Below are 19,798 nucleotides of genomic sequence, written 5' to 3' on the forward strand. Positions count from 1 at the left end.
ACAGAAGCACAGATGTACCCAAGAGCAGCCTCTCGGTCTTTCTTTCCCTACTCCCACCCTCCTCTTTCTTTGCTGTAGGTCGGTCATTACCTAAGTATGTGACATCAGCAAATTCCCATACAAGACTTGCAGAGTGGCTCTCCTTCTCTCAGCTTCCATGCCATTCAGATGCTTCCCTTGCTCATCTCATCACTCCTGACGAGAGCTGCCTCCAGTTGGGCATGGCAGCTCATCCTCTGGTCCCAGCTGCTCAGGAGGCTAAGGTAGGAGTTCAGCCTGGACAACACGGGAGGACCATCTCAAAGACAGCAAGACCCCCCAGTTCCTCGTCTCCAGCCTACCTCCTGGGCAGTCCTCTGAGATGCAGTTTCCTCCCAGGACGCTGATCCTCCACACAAACACCACACCAGCTCAGCCCTTCACACACAGCCCTCTCTAGCAAGTTCAACAACCTGCAACCAATAAACACTTGAGCAAGAGGACAGTATCCTTCTAGCCTGTAGGAGGATCCTTCAAATCATAACCCTCTCAAAAATTATGAAGCCTGCACAGTCTAAAGCCTTAGAGACTGTTCTTGACCTAGTGGGCTCTGCACTGCCCTTCCACGATCTGTAACACTACTTCCTCTCTTGGCTCCTGACTCCAACAGCAGCAGCCTCCTGAGCTGCCCTGGGAACTGGTTTTCTCACATGACTGCACTTCTGAGCAGCTCTCTTCTGTTCCCCTGCAGCACTGTCCCCCCAGATTAAAGATCTTACAGTGGAGAATGGGATGCCCCCCGCCCCCAGTGGTAATGTGGATTGAACCTAGGCCCTGTTGGATGTGTGCAAGCACTTTCCCACTGTGCTATGTCTCCAGCAAGCTTTTGCTTTGTTTTCAGACAGGTTCTCACTATACAGCCCTGGCTGTCCAGGAACTTGCTATGTAGACCAGGCTGGCCTCAAATTCAGATAGATCTGACTACCTCTGCCTCCCCAGTGCTGGGATTTAAGGTATGCATTACCACACTGGGATTCCAGCCCTCTTTTTTTTTTTTTTTTTTTAAGATTTTGTTTATTTATGTATACAACATTCTGCTTGCATGTATATCTGCACACCAGAAGAGGGCACCAGATCTCATAACGGATGGTTGTGAGCCACCATGTGGTTGCTGGGAATTGAACTCAGGACCTCTGGAAGAACAGTCAGTGCTCTTTACCTCTGAGCCATCTCTCCAGCCCCTAGCCCTCTTTTTTTACTATCTGAGACAAGGTCTCCTTAAGTTCCCTAGGATGGCCTTGAACTAGCTCTTAGCCCAGACAGGCTTTGAACTTTTCATCTTTGAACATTAGCTTTTTAGGCAGCTGGAACTGCAGGCCTGTGCCACCAAACCCAGTTTGGGATTTAATCACTTTTTGTTCCAAGATTTGTTTATTTTTGTTCTATGTGTGTAAATGTTTTGCTTGCATGTATGATACATGTGTGCCTAGTGCCACACAGGCCAGAAGAGGGCATTGGGTCACTTGGACCTGGAGTTACAGACAATTGTTGGCAGCCATGTGGGTGCTGGGAATCAACCTGGCTCCTCTGCAAGGTCAGCACATGCTCTTAACTGATGAGCCACCGCTCCAGGATTTAGTCAAAAAAAAAAAAACAAAAAAACAAAAAAAAAAAACAAAACTTAAACCAATTTTTATTTTATGTATATTGATATTTTGCCTACATGTGCCAGATCCCCTGGGACTGATGATGTGAACCACCATGTCGGTGCTGGGAACAGAACCCTGGTCCTCTAGAAGAGAAACCAGTGCTCGTAACTGTGGAGCTGGTGAGATGCCTCAGTTGATACTGTGTTTGGACACAAGCATGACGATCTGTGTTCTGTGCCTAGCACCTGCCGTGGCACTGGCACCTGTCACCTTGGTACTGGAGAAGTGGGGAAGGAAGAATCCTTGCTGGCTTCCTGGCCAGCCAGTCTAGCAGAATCAGTGAGTTCCAGGAACAGTAAGAGACTCTGTCTCAAAAAATAATGTGGAGGGGGCTGGAGAGATGGCTCAGAGGTTAAGAGCACTGGCTGCTCTTCCAGAGGTCCTGAGTTCAATTCCCAGCAACCACACGGTAATGTGATCTGGCGCCCTCTTATGGCCTGCAGGCAGACATGCCGGAGGAACACTATAGACATAATAAATAAATAAATAAATCTTTAAAAAATAATAATGTGGAAAGTAATTGAAGAAGACACCAGTTGTGTTGCTTGCTCTGGCCTCCACGTGTACACACACAAACACACTCACATGTGCCTACACATACAAACACACACACACATGAACACACACACACACAACTTTCTTTTGAAGTTAGATATTACGAGGCTTGTCTGCCACTCCAGTATCTGGGAAGTGGAGGTTCAGAAGCTCAAAGTTATCTCCAGCTGCGTGGACAGTGTAAGGCTGGCCTGGGTTACACGAGACCCTATCCCAGTTCGCTTTCCATTGCTGTGATAAATACCAAAAGCAACTGGGAAAAAAAAAAAAAAAAGCAACTAGGACAGGAAAGTGTCTCTCTCACAGCTGGCAGTGCAGCATGAAAGGAAGGCAGGGCAGGAGCTCAGACAGGGCACCTGGAGGCTGGAACTGTGAAGAGACCGGGGAGGGTGCTGCTTCCTGGCTTGCCCTCCACGGCTTGCTCAGCCTGCTTTTGCATACCCAGGGGTGGCACCAGCCACAGTGGGCTGGAGCCTCCCACATCAATCACTAATCAAGAAAATGAGCAACAGACTTGACGACAGGCCAATCTGATGGGCATATTTTCTCAGTCTTCTCTGATGTCTCCAGTTTGTACCAAGCTCACAAAAACTCGCCAGCAAAGATCCCCTATTTATTTATTTATTTATTTATTTGAGACAGAGTTTTTCTGTATTGCTTTGGAGCCTGTCCTGACGCTCACTCTGTAGACCAGGCTGGACTTGAACTCACAGAGATCTGCCTGCCTCTGCCTCTGCCTCCCAAGTGCAAGGATTAAAGGCATGCACCACTACATTCCAGCCTAAAGACTCCCATCGTAAAAGACAAAAACAGGGCTGAAGAGGTGCCTCAAAATTTCAGAGAGCTGGCTGCTCTCCCAGATGACCAGGGTTTGATTCTCAACACTCACAGGGTGGCTCACACTCATCTATAATGCCAGTTCCAGGGGTTATGTTCTGGCCTCCACAGGCTGTGCACAGACATACATACAGACAAAACTCGCATACACAAAAAATCATTTTAAATTATTTTTAAAATTAAAAATAACCAATATAACTTAAAAAAAAAAAAGCAGGCCACAAGTTAGTTGTGTGTCACATACCTGTAATCCCAACACGTAAGAGACTGAGTTAGAAGGGCCAGTGTTACCATCTGGCTGGCAGCATGAACCTGGGAGAGCAGGGCCTAACCGTGAGCCTAACCATGGTCTCATGCAATATCCAACTTTATTCAGAGCATCAGATGGTGCATATTCAGAGGGCATTCTGAGGGTTAAGCGAGGTCATGAGCAGAGGTCATGTGAATTTTGGCTGTAGACAGTCACAGGCCAACCTGTGTTTGGAGACGTTTTAGAACAAAAGTAAGACGATGGCTAATCTGAAGCAAATCCACTCCTATACCTGGGAGGGGCTCGAAAGCACATTCCAGGAGCAAATCCACGAAGGAACAGAGGTTACAAGACTTTAGCCTTGTTTACTTGGCTTTTTCTCACCTGCTCTCAGAATGACAGGCCAGGAGTTTGATGCTTGCCTAGGCTGTATAGCAAGACCCTGTCTCAACAACAAAAATCAAAACCAGGTTGTAGAACTATAGGCTATGGTTTGCTAGTTTGGTGTGTTTATTTGCTTGTTTATTTGTTTTTATAAAGTTTTGCTTGAAAACATCACTTCCCTTGGGCCAGCTAGACCTATCAGCAGGTGAAGGCACTTGGTAATCAGGCCTAGGGAGCACAGTTCGGCCTCTAGAACCAACAGAAACGTAGAAGGGGAGAATCTGGCTTCACAGAGTTGTCCTCTGACCTCCACAGGTGTGGTGTCACACACATATGCCACCCCAATACGTCACACAAACTCACAGTGGTAATATATTTTTAAAATAATGAAGTACTGTCTACCTTGATTACTGGGGGGGGGGGAGGAGTTTGGTACCCTCCAAGGAGACTTTGTGCCCAAAGCAAGTGCTTCCCATGCTCCTCCTTCTCCTTGGCGCACTGGTTTGTATTACCAGAGTCCAGCACAGTCCCTAGCAGTGTGTTAGCTCTGTGTTCATAGTCACAAGAATAGACAGAAAGGAGCCCAGCCTGGGAATGAGGAACTCTCCATCCAGGTTCTGCCACTTGTTGTGTGGTATCCCATCACTGCTGCCAGCCTCCGTCTGCTAGTGTGAAAGAAATGCATTGGTCTGTTCTTCCTGCAAACACTACAACACCCATTGATACAGTTGTGGGTCGAACAAGGAGAGATGGACACCAGTTGGCTCCTTGCCCTGGCAGCCGCTCACGGTTGTATGTGTCCTCTGAGATTAAAGCATTCCATCCTCCAGAGGAGCTCCTTAAGCAAGGAGGTAAACAATTAAGAAATAGCTTCAGGAAGTCCCTGAAACAGACCAGATTCACAAGGCCCCTCCCTGAGAGAGTAAAGAAAGCAGGCAGTCCCCCTCAGAGGCCTCAGAGGAAGAAGGCCTGAGCACCAGAGACAATGACATCAGACCAGACTCCCTGCCTAGAAGAGATTTGGACAAACTGCAGCCTGAATGAGCTGCCTGTAGGCTTTGCAGTATGCTCTGGGTTTGGTGGGCCTTGGTGATGTAGTAGTCTTTTAGTTATGTCTGCTCCTGTAAGTAACCCCAGTGAAACTCACTGGTGGTATCTGTACTTTGGTCTCTCATGGGCTCTCTACCTGGGGTGAGTAGACAAGTGTGCTTCATTTCCCCAGAAAAAATGTTGTCAGACAACAGTCACATTTGAGGGAATTTAGGCATTTCTCCCTGACTGTCTTGGGACACTGTTGTGATGTTTGATGAGAAAAGGTAAGTGTCATATACTGTTTACCAGAAGACCACTCCACACTCAAAGATGGAACTGTTTTCATATTTCTTATAAAGCCGTCACTAGTATGAGCACTAACTATGCATGGGTGCAGCTCCCTTGCTAGGATCCCAATTTTATGGGGCACTTACTAGCTATGTGTTCTCTGAAAGTTACTGAACTTCCGCTGGGTAGGACTGACTGACAGCACCAGCTGCATATGGTTGCAAGGTGGTAGACTGCTATATAATCATAAATCAGCTTTCACAGAGAGCTACCATAGCATTCCTGCCAGCTCTGGCTGCGTTTGTGTTCACTCCCTCTCTCCATCCCTCCATCATTCCAGAAACACTACTTTTAAGTGATGCAGAAAGTGGTCCCTGCTGGGAGAAGCTTACACTTGAATTGGTGGCAAAGCCTTGAAGTTTAGCTGGGGAAGGGAGTTTAGCCTGGCTGTGATACAGTAGACCATACCCAGGGTGGACCATGACTGTAATTTTAGCACTAAGGAGCCTGAAGCAGGAGGGTTGTGAGTTCAAGGTTAGCCTGGGCTACACAGGAAACCTTTACTTAAAGGGGTGTGGGGCTTAAAACGAAGGGAGTAAAGAGGAATTTTGGGAACTGGAGGATAGCCAAATTTAGGTCGGGGGTGATTTGTACTACACTGAAAACAGCTCTTTCAAAACTTCAGCCAGGGACCATAGAGATGGCCCAGCAGGTGAACACGTGCTCTTGCAGAGGACCTGGGCTCCATTCCAGGTATCCACGTGATGGCTCACGGTCACCCATAACTCCAGTTCTAGAGGATCTCAAGTCCTCTTCTGACTTCCACCACCACTAGCAACACAGGTGGGGCACACACACACACACACACACACACACACACACACTGGCAAAACATTCCAACACATTAAAAAAAGACATTGAAAAAGCAACTTCCAGTCACTGTCCTCATTTGGTCATTCATTTCTCATAGAATCCTAAATAGAACAATCCATTGGTGGGGGTGGGGGGTCTTGGTACTCTCCTCTATAAAATGAGGACAGATGGAGAGTATGGCCCCTGAGCCCTCCACACATCTCCAGCTCCAATGGAGCTTTGGAATATGAGAAAGGATGAAACCACGCCCCCGCCCCCATCTTCCGTGACCTCTCTCCTGGTGGGTGGTCACCAGGACACCTACCCTTTAGGACAGGTTCCAGTAGGTTAGGAGGGAACTCCTTCCGAGCACCCTCCTGGGAGACTGGGGGTGGAATGCTCTACTCTGTGGGCGGCTGAACACTCCCCCACCCCACCCCACCCCACCCCACCCCGGCAAGGCTAGGGACATCTGGCTGCCTGCAGCCTGGAACCTCAGAGCGCGTGGCACAACCACTGGGCGGGGAATGCAGCCAGGGCAGTTCCCACCGGCTCCCTGCTCAGGGTGGGACCCCTTGCTTGGCGGGGGCCACTGGAATGACACCTGGCCAAATATTAATTACTGTTGCTTCCGAGGTCCCACCAGTCACAGCGGTGGCGAGCCCTGCCCAGGAAGTCCAAATAATCGGCATCGCTGGTATTTTAGTCACCCCAATGGGAGGCTGGGTCATCTGACTCCACAGCTGCTCCGAGGCAGTCTCAGGCAGGGCCACTTCCCGGAACCCAGTCTGCCGCCGAGAAAGCAGGGGGCCTAGGCAGGTCGGGGTGGGTGGGGGTCGGGGAGGAGGAGGAGGAGAGGAGGAGGAGGAGGAGGAGGAGGAGGAGGAGGAGGAGGAGGAGGAGGAGGAGGAGGAGAGTGTGGAGGACAGAGTAGAAAAACTTGCCACCTGGGCGCAGCGTGCTTCTCTTTAATCCTAGTAGACACACACGACTCTCTTTTTACCAAAACAGGTTGAGAAATCTAAGGAAATTGCCCGAAGTCTCAACCTGGCAAGAGACAAGGCTGGGACACTTTCCACTAATGGCAGGTAATTTCACAGGCCGGAAAAACCACTCCGGCCTAATCAGTGGTTGAGTGTATTGAGAACGTGAGAAAGCAGTGGGCAGACTAATCAAGATGACACTGGGCCATGGACACGCCTTCTTTTGGTGGCATCACAAGGACCCCTGTAAGAGGAAGAGAGGGAGGGGGGCACTTGCATTCCCCTCCTACCCACTCTGAATTGTGGGAATTGAAGCAAACAAGCTCCCCAAAATCCCCTAGAGATAAAGTTCATTAGCCGAGGTCAAATGTCAAGTATCAGTATTTCAAACACTAATTCCTGAGTCTGAAATCGTTTTTTGTTAAAGGATGCTCTAATTTAATCACACATCCCTCTCCAGGATCCACCCCCACCCCCCAATCCAGCTGTTACAGAAGTGCAAATACTACAAGGTGGGGCACCCAGCCATGTGCACAGACCATCACAACTGTTCAAAGGCTTGGGTAATGGATTAAGGAGGACAGACTGAGCGAGGAAGAGGAAATCCAATGCACAGAAACCAGGCTGGCTGGAAACATCCAGTGTTGACAGAGTTTTCGGCAATCGCAGGGTGATTTTGTGTTTCTCTTGTTATCTAATTAGACTGAAAAACTATATGTATTTCACCTTACAAAGAAGACAGTGGATAGTGATGGCAATAAGAGTAGCCACATGTCCTTTGCCGGCATTTACTGACCATCAGGCAGTGCGGAAAAGCTCTTTGCTTATGTTTTCTTTTAACCCTCCCTGCGCCACTGATCCAAAGCCCTCTGCCTACCAGGCAGGTTTTCCCTTGTACCCAGCTCCTCCTACCCAAGGCCAAGGGCTGATCAGCTGCCTACAAGCCTAGTGCAGCAGGCCTGGGTGCAGACCACAGTCAATCCAGCCAGATTTTCCAACCCAATGCCTGGCTCCTGGCCCCTGAGGGCCCTAGCTGCCGAGGCCTTCACCTTGCTATCTGGCTGTAGTGACAGACCGTCCTGAGCACTCTTCATGAGACATGGCAGTTTTAGGCCCTTGCTGCTCTGGGCCTTTGGATGTTTTAATTTATTGCTTACTTTTCAAGACTGGCATGTTTCAGATCCTACCAATACTATGCAGAGGACCGTCTTGTGTAAGATTGCCAGGCTGTGTTTCTATGGCTTGTCAGCGTAAGTCTGATCCCTGTCAACTACTTTCCAGTATTCCAGAGCAGGGCTCCAATCAGACACACTTACCATGCCCTATGCGTATGAGCCTCCTGTGCCTCCCACTCCTGTGCTAAGTGTGGTGGAAACTTCCTGAGTTTCTAGAAAATAAACCAAAATTGTTTCCTTGAAAACATTTTCAGAAGCTGAGAGCCTGCCACCCACTCTATTGCCCTGGGAACAGGGAAAGCCATGTTGTGAAGGGCAAGAGGCTGGGGTAAACCCAGAAATCGGGGAGGGTGCAGGGGTGGGTCAGCCTCCCTGGCACTTCCAAACAGGCACCAGGGGCCTGACTCAATCTAGGCCTCCTCCCCACTTTCCTTGACCTTTGGAGTCTGAGAGAGAAAGCCCTGGTGGGTTAGGCCCCATGGTCCCTTCCATGTTCCTCTCCTATGCTGACGGGACAGCTTGTCTACATGGCCACCTCCATGCAACTGTTAGTGTCTACAGGACAAAGTCTGCGCCTTTCTCACCCTGGATCCCTGATAGCTGGCAGAGAATGCTATTAGCGTGAGTGGGAAGGTAAATGACAAGGGCTCTCCCCATCTCCAACCGAGCATCGTGCCACCACTCAATCTGGATTTTCTAACAAGTCTTGGTTAAGTTGCACAGCCATGGCCTTTAGCACTGATAAACGGTGCTTGCAACTCTGGCTTTTAACCCACAAGCAGACTCCTCCTTAACCTCCCCTGTGCCTCATTTTCCTCTTCTGGAGAGTGGTCTAGAAAAGACAGGAAGAACCTGCGCCTGGTGGGCCCCCAGGCCAGCCTGGTGTGCTTCCTCCTCCCAGCGCTCATTCTGACTCAGTCGCTGTTTCCTGTTCCTCACCTGAGTAAAAGTCCAGAAATGAGGAAAAGGTTAAGTACACTAGAGCCTACCAGCAAGACAAAAAAATATTAGTGGCTGATAAAAGGCTTGGCCGATGATTTTTTTTTTAATGCATAGAAAATGCATATTCACATGAGGTGGAAAGGAGCTAAATTATACATGTGTTATGCTGTGCATGTTTATGCTTGTATATGGAAGACAGCTTCTGGAAAGGTAGAATTTGACTTTCACTTTATAGCTTTCTATTCTTTTTTTATTTGGGTGTGCAGGTATAATTGTGCTTAATGGTATGTGTGTGTGTGTGTGTGTGTACATATACATGTCTTTGCTTTACTATAAGTGGGTTCGAGCACACATGTCTGTGTTTTTACATGTGTGCATACATATGTTTATGTGTAGCATATGCATGTGTACATGTTTGTGTGTGTGCATGTGTTTGTGCATGTTTATGTGGAGTCCACTTTGGGCGTCTTCTATTATTCTCTACCTTATTGTTTTTATTTATTTTTATGTGTATGAGTATTTTCCCTGAATGCACATACGTGCACCGTTTGCTTGCCTGGTGTCTACAAAAGTCAGAAGAGGACATCAGATCCCCTAGGACCAGAGTCACAGACAGTTAGGATCTGCATGTGTGTGCTGGGAATCAAACTGGTTCTCTGGAAGTGTTCTTAACTGCTGAGCCATCCCTTTAGTTCCCCACACCTTATTTTTTGAGACACAGTTTCTCACTGAACCTGGAGCTCCTTGAGTTCGATAAGGCCAGCAATCAGTCTCCAAGGATCTGCTCCTGCCTCCTCAGTGCTCAGACTACAAGATGCCACCATGCTTGGTGAGAGCTGGGGATCCAAACTCAACTCCTCACCATTAAAACAGCAAAAGCTTTGCTAATGGAGCCAGCTCTGCAACTCCACTTTGAGTATATGCTAGTATTTCCTCAAATACAGTGTGCACACTGTAATCCTGGCATTCCATAGGATCTGTGAGTTTGAGGCCAGCCTGGTCTACACAGTGAGTTCCTTCCAGGATAACCAGAGCTACCTAGAGAGACCTGTCTCAAACAAAACAAAAAGACAAAAAAAAAAAAAAAAAATAGCAACAGCAACAAATAGACAAAAATAAAGTAACAAGATCTCAGTTGCTGTGCCCTTGGCAGTAGGGGAATTATTGAAATATTGTTTGTATTTGTTCTGCCTCTCAAGTGCTGGGATCAAAGGTGAGCACCACCATGCCCAGCCAAATATTCTTTAGTATTTCCTGAGCTTTACACAACTAGTTTATATTTCCTCTATAATGTGCTTAAAGATAAAAACCATTTCAAGCATCTTCTCCCCTCCAGGGTGGGGGGTAGGCAAGTGACTGCGCACAGTGTGGATGCAAAGGGTAGGACAGGGCAGAGGCTGTCCTGGAGCCGAGGTTTCTGCTGAGCCATATAACATTGTTTAGCCTCAGCTGGCCAGTAGAGGCAAGAAATAGGATGTCTAAGTCATCCTTAGTCACCCTCTGGGGGAGCAGGGCAGGGAGCAGGGGCAGGAAGTTACTTGGAAGGAGCCTCATTCTGGCCCTGAAGCCTTCTAGACTGAGGAGTCTAAGACCTAGGCCCCTACCCATGTGGCATTGTTCCCTTGGGGCTGCCAGCCTACTGCGGGAGAGTAGAAGGGTTAGGAAAGAACACAGGAAAATGCCCTCTGGCCATTGGCTGGTACCATCCTCCTGAGGAAGCTGTTGTGAAAATTAATTACCATTTGTCTGGGACTTTTAGATTCCTCAGATGAAAGACCCAGTGGAAGGAGGCTCATGATGAGTACGTGTTTACCGTACTGACTTTCATCCTAAATTTCCAACGTGACAATCACGCACCCCTCCCCTAGCCTCCCACTGCCTGGACATCTTGCCCCAAAGTGTCAAAGGTCAAGCTTCAGAATTGAATCAGCACCAAAGAGGGGGAGGAGAGAAGGGAAGAGGAAGGGGAGGAGGGAGAAGAAGGGAGGGAAGGACCAGAGACAGGTGACAGACATCCTGTGTTTCAGATAGCTAAACCCAGGGGCTCCTCTCCCAGGTTAAAGGGGGGTGGGGGGGTGGCTGCAGCAAGTCTAAGGAGCTGAGGCTTGCAGAAAGTGGTTATGGATATTCCGAGCTAGTCCTTGTTCCTGCCAGCCTAGAACCCTGAACTTTAAGTCTTTTTAGAATTGAGGAGTGGGAAGAATTCTAGAAGGTGCTAGGCAGCTTGCACCCTGCATGGAGTCCACTGCAGTGCCTTTTCCTCCATCAAACAGCACCGACTCTTTGTTGATGGCTTCTGAATATTGAGAAGACAGGGTCCTGTTGCTCCTACTCCTGGAGAACTCTGGTTTTCCCGAGTCTTCTTTTGCCTTTTCATCTTCATTTCATACAAGATGACAGATGAGCTCAAAAGCCATGTGAAGTTTTTCTAGCCAGGTAGACAGAATGGATCCAGTGTGTGTGTGTGTGTGGGGGGGTCTTTGGCTTATTTATTAATTTAGACAAGGGCTCATTGTCCAGCTCTTGTTCTTGCACCACACTGGCTTTGATGTCACATAGCTCTGCCTCCTCCCTAGTACTGAGATTAAAGGTGTTCAACACTATGCCTGGTTGCTTTAAAATTTTGTTTTTTGAAGACAAGTTCTCATGAAGCCCCCAGACTCTACTTGAACTTAATAGGTAACTGACCAACTGGCCTTGAGTTCCTGACCTTGTTTCCACCTCCACAAACGGGGATTACAGGTGTGTACCACCAAACCAGCTTTTTATACACTTATTTTTTTTTAATTAAATTTTTCATTTCCTTCTCTCTCTTTTTTTAAGACAAGGTCTTGATTTATAGACCAGGCTGACCTAAACTTTCAATCCTCCTGTCTCTCTAGGTGCTAGAATTATAGGCATAATTGCCATACCTAGTAGAGAGGGCCTTGAAGGCTCCAGCCCCTCCCCCAAGAAGACTGAATTCACCACCTAAGGGAGCAGTCAGGCCAAGGATGGCCTGTGCTCTGAACTGGAGAAGTCAGGAAACTGTCCCAGGCTCCAGGTGTGGAGGCCTCATGAACAGAGCCTGTCACGGTCAGCAGGGCAGGTTCCTGAGACGATGGGGTGGGCAAACAGGCAGTGGGACAAGACTATGGAGGCCCTGAAGTGCCAAGTTAAAGGTCTAGGATGGCCCAGAAGACTCCAGAGGCCTCCTGCAAAGTCTCTGAGCAGAGGGCATATGATGCAAGTGGAGGGGAAGGTGAGATATTCCAGGAGAAGAATCTCAAACCATCCCGACTCTATTTTAGCTGACGACACATCAGCACCGATGTCACCTCCCCCGTGCTCTCTGACACACTAGCCAGCTTTTTCATGGCACTTAACGCCTCAGCAACGATCCTTTATACACTTGCTTACTTCCTTTGTTTCCGTGTCCCACAGAACATAAACAAAACAGAGTAGGTGGTGGGGGGGTCATTATCTTGTTTTGTTCACTGTTGCCTCTCCAGCGGCTGTGACAAGCTAATGGCAGATGCTGCGAGTGTATTTGTGGAATGAATAGATAGATTGATAAATGGAATGATGGCATCACTATTTCTGTCCCCAGGCCCCAAGCCCCATGGTGATGCTTGACTCATACTCCTGTGTGGAAATCTGGCGGTCTCTTTGTCTAGATGTGTTGTTTCTGTTTTCCTCCCAGCCCTTCCCCTGTGCACGCAGCTCTACCCTCCCCAACAACTACAAGCTCCTTGGGCAGACTTGGCCATGACAATTCCCACTGATCCAATCCCTATGATGAATGAATGAATGAATGAATGAATGAATGCAGGCCAACAAGATTGTTCGGAAGGGCTGCTGAGGTTCATGTTGGTCTTCACTGACCGCAAAAGACAGAAAAACCTGGGGAGGCAAGTGAATGGAGGTGAGGGAAATGAGGATGGCTGGGAGCCCAGGCTGAGTCCCCAGGGGTTAGATTGCTTTTTCCATGTGCCATGTTCTGTGTTCACTCTGCCATTGTCCTGTTATTCCTGACAGAAAAGGCCCCCTGCAAGAAATTATCAGGACAAAGTTGAAGGGGCACCAAGATTTTGGATCCAGTGGTGACTATTTGTTGGTTTATGTGAGTTTACTATTTCTAAGAAAATAACTAGTTCCCCTGGCAAAAATTATTATACAAAGGACAAAAAAATACATAAATTAAAAAAAAATAAAAGAAAGCTGGGTATGATGGTATACTTTAATCCCAGCCACACAGGAGGCTGCGGTTCGTGGGTCATTTCAGCTCCCAAGTTCAAAATCAACCTTGGCAGTTTGGAGAGATGGCCCAGCCATTAGGAGCATGTTCTAATTCTGCTGAGAACCTGGCAGCCATTCCCAGAATCCACCAGGTTTACCACCACCTATAATGCTGCATCTGAAGCCTCTGGCCTCTAAGGACACCAGCACTCAGGGGAACATACCCATACCAGATAATAAAATAAGATAAAAACTTTAAGTTCAACCTTGGCGTGATAATAAACTATTTCAAACAAATATCCACAGAAGACCTGGGTCTGGTGCCACAGATTTATTTATAATCCCAGCCCCTGGGCAGAGGGCAGAGGGCAGAGGCCAGAGGGCAGAGGCAGAGGGGCAGAGGATAACAAGTTCAAAACCTTAGGCTATCAGCTGCTGAGTGAATTCAAAGCCAGCCTGGGTAACTTAGTGAGACCTTGTCTCACAAACAAACACAGACTAGAAAACATATCTCAGTGATAGAGTGCTTACCCTGTAAGCATGAGGCTCTAGGATCAATCCCTGGTACTTGGGGTAGAGATGGGGGTGTGGAGAGGAATACACAGTTATTTCACCATTCACATAAAAGAGTTTAGCTCAGTTGGTAGAGCATTTGCCCAGCATGCACTAAGTCCTGGGTTCAGGCCCCAGCACTGCCTAAAGCAAGTGAGACTGAGACTATGTTCATCTGTAATCCAAGTGCCCGGAGGTGGAGGCAAGTTGATCAAGAGTTCAGGGTTGTCCTTGGCTACACAGCAAGTTCGGGGCCGCCAATCTGGGCTATACGGGGGGAATCGAGAGTGGCTGGAAGGCTGAGGCTGTCTCCCCAGGGACCAGACTGCTCTGCCCATGTACCATGTGCTCCTTAATGAGACTTCTCAAAGAGAAAGAAAAAGCTATTTTAATGTTTTAATATTAACATGTAGAACCTTTCAGATTATATGAACATAAACACAAATACTTATGTTTATAAACTGTATTCAACTGAAAATACTTAATATATTCTATACACTTTATATATATATATATAAAATCTAAATTAAAAATATTTACACAATTATACATATACATTGTTGTTAGATAGGATTCATCATTTGGCGGTTTGAATAAAAATGGCCCCCATAGGCTCATAGGGAGTGGCACAATTAGGAGGTGTGGCTTTGCTAGAGAAGTGTGTCACTAGCGGGTGGGCTTTGAGGTCTCAGAAGCTCAAGCCAGTTCTCTGCCGCTGCCTGCAGATGCTGCCTCTCCAGCATGGAGTCTGTCTGCATGCACCATGCTTCCCGCCTGACGATAATGGACTGAACCTCTGAACTGTAAGCCAGCTCCAATTAAATGTTTTCCTTTAAATGAGTTGCCTTGGTCATGGTCTCTTCACAGCAACAGATACCTTAACTAAGACATAGTTTTATAACCTGCTTTTTGTTCACTTAATCATATGTGATAAACACAAAGGTGCTTTTATAAGCCCAAAGGGCAGTTTGAAAAGATAACCCTTGGGATAAACAGGAAGGCTGGGCTGACGTATGCGTGTGAGTGAGCTCTGTGGTTTTGATAAATATTATTAAAGTAAATAAATCTTAGCTATGCTGCCAGAGTAGGTACTCATTAGCTCTGTGAGCAAGGCCACAAAATGAAGACTCCTGGAACACTGGTGCTTGAAGGAACCATTGAGGTCATCTAGTTCAATCCCCTTTCCTTCCTGCTGAGAAGCTACAAGCCCAGGACCATTAAATAATATACCTAAAGAGATGCCACAGGAGTGGTGGCACAGGCCTACAACCTGCTGTCCCAGCCACTCAGGAGTCTGTGGTAGGAGAGTCACAACATCAGGGCCTGCCTAGGCTACAGAGTGAGTTCGAGGCCAGTTGGGGCATTTAGTGAGACCCTGTCTCAAAAAGAAGTAAAGTGTGTGTGTGTGTGGGGGGGGCAGCTGGGGCTTAGTATAGCAAAAGAATATTTGCCTAGCAAGCATGAGGCTCTGGATTCAACCCTTAGCACTAAAAAACGAAGAGAAGGAGGAAAAGACAAGATAAAAAAAGGCTTGATGAATTGATGGCTCAGAGCACACACAATGCTCTTCTAGAGGTTTCAAGTTCAGCTCCCATCACCCGTGTCAAGAAGCTCACAACTGCACCTGTTAGACCCCCGAAAACTGAAGTATCCGGGGTCTCAGGCCAGGTTCGCGGTCACCCCAATCACCAGGCGGATTCGAGAACTTGCTGCAAACTGCACGAGGCTTTATTGTAATTTAACGAGCTAACCCCATGTTAGCTCGGGTCTTTCAACCACCCACCATGGCGGACAGCTAGAGAAGACGGCTCCTAAGGTCTCCCCAAAGATCTTATAGGGCAGCGTAAGGGGAGTGTCTAGGGGTACGCACAGGCTTACGATTGGTGTGCCTCCAGGCTTGGAGGGCTTGCCCTGTGTTGATTGGTCAACTGGTTGTTATGGCTCATAGGCCCTCCCAGGGTGGTTGCTATGCTCTCTACGTCATTGTCGTGCGCTTGTCCGTAAAGCACACCCAGGGTCGTAAAGCATAGCGCCACCAGCTAACTTCTGATTGGTTCCTTGTCACAAGACAGGCATCTGACCTTTTAGTGACTAAGGTTCCTTGTCACGAGACAGGCATCTGACCTCTAAGTGACCAAGGCAGGTTTATGGCAAGCACGTGTTCGGCTGTAATGGCTGCCAAAAGGGAGCTGGTTCCTTCACACCTAATGCCAGCTTTGGGATGATCTGATGTTTCTGGCCTCCACAGGCACCTACACTCATGTGCGCACACATAGACACACACACACATAATTAAAGTGGAAAGAGAGAAAAGAGAATTAGAAAAGCTGGACTGAGAACCCAAGGCCCCGCCTCCCAGTCTAGTGCTCTCAACCTTGATGGCACTAGTTGGCAGAATGTGTGCTTTAGTCACACCAAACTGGCATTCGGAATAGCGAGAAGTGAGGCCCATTCCAGTTTGCTCTCATCTCAGTCTGAAAAGGGGGAAAGCAGCTCTATCTCAAGGGGGAAAGCAGCTCTATCTCCCTTGTGAGCTGCAGAGAGAATTAAGAGAAAACACATAGAAGACACAGTCTCATGTCCGAGCATAGAAAGAGCAGAGTAAGCACGAGCTACCTCCGACAGGAGGCCCTGTCCCATAATCTCCAAAGGAACTTGAAGTCACAGCAGACATCTGTAAGACAAGCTGAGAAGGAAGCCATCTGTGGCGCTAGGCCAGCCCCGTCTACCAGATAGGCAGTGACCAAGAGCGTATAGTACCTAGAGTGAAGCTCTGGGGACTCGAGGACGGTGTGACACTTACAATAGAAGTACCCCCACCCCAAACAGTAGCAGAGAGGTCACACCTGCATTCCTTGGACCAGCCACTCAACCAATTAAAGGTCAAGGAAAGCTGCCTTCTCTGCATTAAATATCTATCTTAAGTATAACCAGTTCTTTGTAGCAATGATAAGTCATTGTGGGTTTATAACAGAGAAAAGTGAAATAAAGTTAAACCAATTACAACAGCACATTCTTTTTTTTAAAAAAAATAAGAATCACATTTATATATGTCACTAACATATTTTGAGACAAGGCTGAAAACACATTGCTATGAAATCCATTTTTTTTAAAAGATTTTATTTATTATGTGTACAACATTCTGCTTCCATGTATATCTGCACACCAGAAGAGGGCACCAGATCTCATAACAGATGGCTGTGAGCCACCATGTGGTTGCCGGGAATTGAACTCAGGACCTCTGGAAAAGCAGTCAGTGCTCTTAACCACTGAGCCATCTCTCCAGCCCCACAACAGCACATTCTTATAACACAAATAATAACAACCCAGAGACAGATACTGGGGTTCAAGCTGAAGATCAGAGAAGCAAAGCAGCCAACCAGTAGTAGCTCCTACCTCTACAAGGGCAGATGGAGATCCTGGCTTCTGTGTACCTAGAAACTAAATCTCCCAATGTGTCTGGAGACTAATTGCCTAAGACTGAATGCCAAGACTGACGGCCAGCTCTGAGACCCTGCTCCTTCCTGTCTTATAGACCTCTCTAGTGCTGGGATTAAAGGCATGAGCTCTGTTTCTCTTTTAGCCTGATTCACTCTCATGTAGTCCTGGGTGGCCTTGAACTCCCAGAGATCTATCTGTCTTTGTCTCCTGAGCCCTGGGATTAAAGGTGTGTGCCACCACTGCCCCAGCTTGTTTGGCTGTGGCTAGCTTTGCATTCTGATCTCCAGGCAAGCTATATTAGATCATAAATAATATATCACCACACATACTTTTTTTTCAAATGCTACATAAAGTCCCATTTTATTTTTCCAAGATGTTTTTTCTTCTGTCTTCATGAAGCCATCTCTTTCCATGGGCTTTGGTGGAGGTTGTGATGCAGCACCAGCAGGTCTAAATTGTGGTGGAGGTGTTCAGTCCTTCCAGGCTTCTGGAGATCCATTCCTGACTACTTTGCTATGAATAGCACAGCTCACACAGTAATGCAGCTTGACATAGAGTTTGGGAAGCACATAGGTGTCCAAGACATTTGCTTTGGATATGTCCCTGACAGGAGCTGCCTCTAAAGTGTTCTGAATGGCCAACTTCTTAATGGCCTTGTCCTTGGGCATGCACTGGGCACAGTTCATGCAGCAAATTGGCTACACAAGGCCTCAGCCTTTTTTTTTTTTTTTTTTCACCCCCGTTGTTTCATCTTTTTTTTTTTTTTTTTTTTTTTTTTTTTTTTGTCATCTTGGAGCCAAGACCTGAAAGCCATCACACATACTTTTAAAGAAGGGAGTCACATAGGTAAATCATTATGTCTTTCACTCTACACAGAGTATAAGAATGGCATTGTTTAAAGGTAATGATAAGTTAAGGGGTATATTGTAAATCTTGGCTAAACTATTAAAACAAAAGAATATAACCTGGCTAGGTAGGGTGGTGTAGGTCCTAATCTCAGCACTTGTGAGTTCAAGACCAGCCTGATCTGCATAGAGAGGTCAGATCGGCCTGTAGCATAAAGTGGAAAAAATATGAAATCATGTAAAAATACTAAATTCATCCAAAAGAAGATAAGTACAAATAAGGGATAAATAGAAGAAAAACAGCAAATGGTAGCTTGAAGTCATGTTGATTGTTTTATAAAAGCTAATTTAAAGCATAGGAGTTCTAAAGAGAAACACAAAGTCTTACTGTTTGCTACTTACAAACAACTCTGGGGGCCTGGATCAATCTCAGTATAAGACCCTTTGCCTGGCGTGCATGAGGACCTAGGTTCACTTTCTGTAAAACAACAGCAGTGAGCAGGAACAACAAAAACCCTCTAAATATAAATACACAAATTGAAACAAAGGGGCTGAGCTGGGCACGATGGCACATGCCGTTAATCCCAGCACTCTGAAAGGAGGCAAGGAAAAATGAGTTCTAGGCCAACCTAGTCTACATAGCAAGTTCCAGCACAGCCAGACCTACACAGAGAGACCCTATCTCAAAACCAAACAAACATCCCCCCCAAATAAACCAAAGGAAAAGTAAAGGGGCTAGGGAGATGGCCCAGCAATGAGAGAGCATAGCTGTCCTTCAGAAGAAGGGGGTTCAGTTCCCAGCACCCACATTGTCTTCCTTAGGGTCTTTTTTTTTTTTTTTTTTTTTTTTGGTTTTTCGAGACAGGGTTTCTCTGTGTAGCTTTGGAGCCTATCCTGGCACTCGCTCTGGAGACCAGGCTGGCCTCGAACTCACAGAGATCCACCTGCCTCTGCCTCCCGAGTGCTGGGATTAAAGGCGTGCGCCACCAACTCCCAGCTTCCTTAGGGTTTCTATTGCTATGAAGAGACACCATGACCATGGCAACTCTTGTAAGGAAAGCATTTAATTGAGGTGGCTTGATAACAGTTTCAGAGCTTCAGTACGTTGTACCATGGCAGGGAGCATGGCAGCACGCAGGCAGATGCGGTGCTGGGGGAGGAGCTGAGAGTTCTACATCTTGAGGGCCACAGGAAGTGAACTGAGACACTGAGTGGTACCCCGAGGAAAGGAAACCTCAAAGCCCGCCCCCACAGTGATGCACTTCCTCCCACAAGGCCACACCTCTTCCCCACCCCGGACCCCTGAGACAGGGTTTCTCTGTGTAGCTTTGTAGACCAGGTTGGCCTTGAACTCACAGAGATCCACCTGCCTCTGCCTCCCGAGTGCTGGGATTAAAGGTGTGTGCCACCAAAGCCCAGCTAAGGTCACACCTCTTAATAGTGCAACTCCCTGTGAGATTATGGGGGCCAATTACATTCAAATTACCACACTCGGAGGCTAACAATTATCTATTACTCCAGTTCCAGGGTATCTGACTCTCTTTCGGCTTCTGCAGGCACTGCATGCAAGTGATGGACATACATACATACATACACACATACATACACACACACACACACACACACATACACACATACATACACACACATACATACACACATACATACACACATACATACACACACACATACACACATACACACATACACACATACATACATACACACATACACACATACATACACACACACATAC

At 47.2% G+C, this 19,798-nt stretch overlaps 1 long non-coding RNA gene across 2 annotated transcripts; it reads left to right on the forward strand.

Annotated features, from left to right (window-relative positions):
• The first annotated feature begins 6,596 nt into the window (after positions 1-6,596).
• On the forward strand, positions 6,597-14,597 carry LOC107977391. 2 transcript variants are annotated; one of them, XR_003483637.2, is made up of 5 exons: positions 6,597-6,705; positions 6,898-6,974; positions 7,330-7,539; positions 13,004-13,088; positions 14,482-14,597. It is a non-coding gene; the product is annotated as an uncharacterized LOC107977391 (long non-coding RNA). The 2 variants fall into 2 exon arrangements; XR_003483636.2 differs by lacking the exons at positions 13,004-13,088; positions 14,482-14,597 and having other exon boundaries at positions 7,330-8,297.
• Positions 14,598-19,798: the final 5,201 nt, after the last annotated feature.

Source organism: Cricetulus griseus, chromosome 3 (genome assembly GCF_003668045.3).
Source record: "Cricetulus griseus strain 17A/GY chromosome 3, alternate assembly CriGri-PICRH-1.0, whole genome shotgun sequence".
NCBI classification, from domain to species: Eukaryota; Metazoa; Chordata; class Mammalia; order Rodentia; family Cricetidae; genus Cricetulus; species Cricetulus griseus.